Genomic DNA, 5,534 nt, shown 5'->3' on the forward strand with positions numbered 1-5,534 from the left:
ATGCCTGGAACGTCAAAGCTTGTATATGTGCTTTGGTAGATAAACAAAGGGGAACTGAGACGGTTAAAGAAAAAAGAATCAAAATCAAGTTCAGTCCCCTGTTTGAGACCAAAAGATGCCCTATACTCGGCGTCGAGCTGCCGTACAAAAAAAACAAGTAAGAGGTTCTAGTCGGGAGCTCCCGACTAGGGGATACCCTGAACCCTCTTCTTCCAACATCAAATGCATGTATTTATTCTATTTTAGAAGCTATATGTCAAGTTTGGGGACTCTAGCTCTTATTATTTACCAAAATTGCTGGTTGGTTGATACTCATCAAAATAAAGAATAGAATATATTTGAATATTTCGCAGTTTTGTTCAGCATTGGTTTTTTTTTTTTTTCAAATGTTTATTCAGTTAGAACTAAAAAGTAACTGAGAGATCAACTTTCTGTGTGTTTTTGGTGTCAGGACATTGAATTTGATGTCAGTGAGTTTCAGTTACAAATTATTTGTACACCAAAAACAATATATTTAGCAAAAATAAAAAAACGAAAATTCTAAATTATTTAGTTTTTAGCCATGATTCGAATTTCCAGCTGTTTGCCCGTTGTGCTGAAAAAAATGTACAATTCAAAGATGCGTGAAAAAAAGCGAAAAGTCAATCCAGCCAATTCCGTATATATTTTAGAGCGAATTTTAAAATTCCTTAAGGAGAATCAAATTTATTCGCAAAGTTTTACCAACCAGGTAAGAATTTTGCACATGCACTTTACCAAAAATTCATTCGTTTTTTTTTTTAAAAAAAAACAGATCTTTGATCATAATTGCATTGAATCTAAATAGTATTGAAATCCCGTTATCAGGTAAGAGTATGGTATTATATAATTGGCTTGTTAATTTAAATGCAATTTATTCAACAGGAACACCTGTGATCTTTATTGTGTTAAGAGTATTTCGCGTTTCTTTTGGTTACTTGCAGTGTATTTTTTGATTTTCTTTTACTTTTACATCTAAATCAAACTGTATGTATACATGTAAAAGCAATGGAAAATATTTAAATACAGTCCAGTAAGGGGCACATTGCAAGGATTTGTTTCAAAGATACACTTTTGTTGCAAACGCTTTTTCTCATCACTTTGTGGTATTATATTTTAGGTAAAAAATCCAGATTAATCATTGTTAAGCTCAAGTGAGTGGCAGAGATGCACAAACCGTAGTCGACGAAGAAAACTCAAAATACCTGGCATATAACATTTATTACGTCGGAGGTGCCACGTTCATTGCGTTATATATTTCGTAAATGGAAAATTATAATACCCTTGACAAGGCTTCTATAAAAACAAAGTTTATTCCTCATCCGCCCACGACAGGCCCCCGCAACACACAAGTGTTTCCAGCACAATTCTATGGCTGCTTATTAACCAAAGGGATGTTCTTTGTTCTGTAATAGGCAAAGGCCTTTTCATCTACAGGATGAGCTTTATATACAACACACGCTGAGTAGACATACATATATAAACATTTTGCAAGCTAACTTTTCTTGTGGCTGTTGTAGCTCATAAGCTTTTGAAAGGCGACCTGAAAAGCAACTGTAATTGAATTTTTCATTGTTTACAAACAAATTATTGTTGGCTGACAAAACAGTTAGGCTAACAATATATGGAGCCTATGCCCTTTTGTAGTAGTGACATTTATGTCACATTGCTTTAGACGACAAATAAAAAACGAATGATATAAATAAATGGGCATTATGTATCCCAATTTAAGAATATTTTCTTGTGATAAATAAATGGCATTTATTTAGCTACTTTTATATTATTAAGGTCGAAGTTGCATCTCTTGCCTGGAACTTGCTTGTCATTCACTTTAAAGAGATTAACTCAATTACGTTTATTGCATTAAAAGTGTGTAAATGGATTTTTAAAAAGTCCTTAAATGTACACATGCGCATGCTTTAAATTAAAATGTGGCCAATGTGTGGCAGCGACGGCAGAACGAACTGAATTTAACATAAATGTCACGGCAGGTGTGACACATAACCACCTTGCTGAAGTTGGCTCACAAGCACTGACAGCCGGAAAGCAAATAAAATGCCACGGACAGAATTCTGATACAGTGCAATATAAACTGGAGTCTCAAAAAGAATGCAATTAAAGTCCCATCCAATCAGTTCGTAATAACACATCAGAAATAAAAAGCAAAAGAAGTTAAAAGGACATAACAATCGCACAATTCGGGTTCCGAGATGAATGGCAATTAAGCAAAGCATTAAAATGATTTAAAAATTTAAAAACATTTAAGAATCGCTCTCGTTTTCCCCATATCATTAGTAACAAGTTAAGCTCTAAGCCAGCTGATGTGAGAACCCAGCACAAGTTGGTCATAATTTATGTATAAGGCAAGACTTGAAGTCGGTCACCATTTAATGTTCATCCGCTCAGCGAGAGCAACACGACGATTACCTGCTAAAGACAGTCAGTCAACATTATTGAATTCTAGATACACAAGCACCCACACACAGGCCAACACACACCGAAACACATAAACAGGTACTTCATAACTGGAGGATGGCCAAATACAGCCCCAACCCTGCGCTTAGGCAGCGTGGGAGCACCTGATCCCCTTATGCCATCGTACACCCAGCTACTCACACGCACGTACACATAAGCACAAACACGCACACATAAGCACAAACACGCACACATGGTGACATAAGTGTCATTGCTGTTGCCGTGCTCAGTTATTTATGATAATTCAAAGTAATATCCTGCAGCAATTTCATCAACAAAAGCTGAGAGGCTAAGTCGACGGCAAGTAGATGTGTAAAAGCAAATATCCTTTATGGATACCAAGGACACGCCTCGGGTCTCTGGAAAATGGTCTTGACGTGCGAAACGTGCAAATGCCTGTGTGAAAATTGCAAATTTGTTTTTGTATAATTGGTTGTGGCAGCAACATAAACATCCTCTATTCATGCCACTACCAGCCCGCAAAACCCGCAAGTGCTCGCCAAGTGATTGGCTTTTATTTGCTACATTATATTTGAAGCATTTCAAATCAAATATAAATTGCAATATTCCTGAGCGTTCATTGGTAGACAAAAGGGTACTCAGTTTGTACAAAGAGCAGATCCTTATATATTTTATATTTATTACAAGATACATAAAACATATATTAAATATAATGTGACGACCACCAGCGTGTTGAATGTGTACCGAGCTATGATCGATAGCCTTGCAGGCTTAAAGCAAAATGCATCGTACAATCCTCGTTCATATAAAAACGTATGTAGGACAGTGAATCTGAGGATATAAGCCTCAAATTCGCAAATTGCCCTACAAGTGCAGAAGTACATATATATATATATATACACACGTATGTGCATATAGATCATTTGTTCTCTGGACAAGCCAGTTGGTATAGGAACTGCACCAAGGTACGCGTGGGTCGTCCGGTCATTCGCCAGCTTTTTAGATAGGGTATGAGTCCATAATGGCTGAGCATACCGGAGCCACGCGTATCAATATGCGCCCAATCCGCGCAGGGCACCAATTCGTGGAGAACGGCTGCCGCCAGACAGGAGCTAGCCAGGCCACGACCATCGTTGCTAATATCGTAGCCAAGCTCATCGGTAACTTGCTTTTTGTAATACTGCCACAACGGCAGGCGCCACATTCTATCACCCGTCAGAGAGCCGGCGCGCTGGAACTGCTTCCAGATGTAGTGCGAATTGGAGAAGAGGGCGGAAGCGCCGCCACCGAATGCCTTTTTCGCACCTGTGCCAAGCGTCGCCACATCGACCACCAGCCGAGGCTTGTACGTCTTCTGGCCATAGATCAACGGGTCGGCCATTACAACAACTCCCGCCTTGTCCAGATCTCGTATGGCCAACGACTTGGCATTAAGCAGGGTGCAAACATCGCCTGGCTTTGTAGACATGCCCGAGGGCAGATTCTCGCACAGTGGAACGATAAGAACCACATTAATAGGCAGCGACAGAGCCGCAACGCAGCGCAACATGGCCACACAAGATGCGGCACCAGACATGCCCGCCCGATACTCATCCATGTCTTTGCAGGGTCGCAGATTGATGCCTCCCGAGTTAAATGTGATGCCTTTGCCCAAAAAGAGCACAGGCTTGTCCTCTGGTGCAGTGCCGCAATAGCTAATCTCCATAAGGACCGGCGGCTCGCACGAGCCCTTCGCTATCATGAGAAACGAGTGCATCCGCTGTTGCTCTATCCAGTCCATGGTACGTATCTCCACGGTTATGCCGCAAGGACATAAAGCATCCACGGTGGCCTGAGCGAACAACGTAGGCGTCATGCAGTTGGCAGCCGCATCACTCAAGCGCCGAGCCAGATTTTGCGATTCCGCCTTGAACAAGCCACGCGTCCAGCCGTCTACATCGTTTGAGTCGTACAATTCCAGCTTTGGTACCGTCAATCGATATTCTTTATTCAGCGTTTCCGTATATTGCCAGACCGATAAGACTGAACCCTCAGCCGCTTGCTCCGCATAATCCATGCTATCGACATAGATATCAGTGCATCGAAGCCTTTGCAGGGATTGGGCACCAATGCCAGCAGCAATGCGCACATTCTCCATTCCTTCGTCCAGCATCTCAAGCTCGTTAAAGCCGATACCCTCCAAGCCCACCCCCACCACGGCAACGCTCGTAAATTCTTGATCAATATTGTTGAACACCTTGCCTCGCCCCAGCCGACCATCGATTTTCGTTTCGCATATCAAATCCATCAGCTTGCCATTGATGCGATCGTTAAATTTCTCGGCGCTGTGGGTTAGCTTGGCATCCTTTACACCCTCCTTCTGGTAAATGCCAAGCACTAGACCCTTTGCTCGCTGCTCCTTGCCGCTGCAGGAGAAACGAATGGTAGTAACTATGGGGACTCTATTAAAACTGGTATTGCCGAAAATTCTTCGCGCACACTGCATCTTGAATGGATACGATAATTTCGTTGCACTTGAAATTTACAAGATCTTTTTCAAAAAATTAACAAATTGCCTTTATAAATACACAGAAGAGACAAAAACTAAAATATACACACAATAATTTAGAAAAACACTTTTTTTTTTTTCAAAAATATCACTGAGCAAAACAACAATACAAGAGCAATGTTTACATTAAACTAACAAAAAATCATTAGAAACCAGGCGTGTGACAGTTTAACCATTTGACAATTTTCTGACCGATTGCTGAGTTTTCTAAAATATATATTTCTATTTCTTTCGACTGACTGACTTTTTGTGGATTTTGAACAGCTTACATTTCTGTCTTGTAGGACTCTCAAGCATATATAATGGGCTTTCTTAATTCCGATCTCAAAACATTTATTGTATGTGCTGTAAAATATTCCAATTTTGTGTTGTAGTATGCCACAAAAAATATAGGGATCGGAATAATTAATTTCTGGGTCATCTCCCATTTTGATATAACCTTTCAGTGCAGGAGGTTCTAGAGGTAAAAGCGCTTCTTTTTTTTCTGAGCAAGCAGTCGTTCTTAAATGCCTTCATGGCGACTTTTACCTTT

The 5,534-nt window shown here is 40.4% G+C and overlaps 1 long non-coding RNA gene and 1 pseudogene across 1 annotated transcript; one reads left to right on the forward strand and one right to left on the reverse strand.

Annotated features, from left to right (window-relative positions):
• The first annotated feature begins 491 nt into the window (after window positions 1-491).
• LOC115770259 lies at window positions 492-1,047 on the forward strand. Its single transcript, XR_004018827.1, has 3 exons — window positions 492-730; window positions 794-846; window positions 904-1,047. It is a non-coding gene; the product is annotated as an uncharacterized LOC115770259 (long non-coding RNA).
• Window positions 1,048-3,113: 2,066 nt separating this feature from the next.
• Window positions 3,114-5,101, reverse strand: LOC115770169 (annotated as a pseudogene).
• Window positions 5,102-5,534: the final 433 nt, after the last annotated feature.

The sequence above is a fragment of the Drosophila novamexicana genome, unplaced genomic scaffold (assembly GCF_003285875.2).
Source record: "Drosophila novamexicana strain 15010-1031.04,08,12 unplaced genomic scaffold, DnovRS2.1 tig00004555-arrow-pilon, whole genome shotgun sequence".
Taxonomy (NCBI): domain Eukaryota; kingdom Metazoa; phylum Arthropoda; class Insecta; order Diptera; family Drosophilidae; genus Drosophila; species Drosophila novamexicana.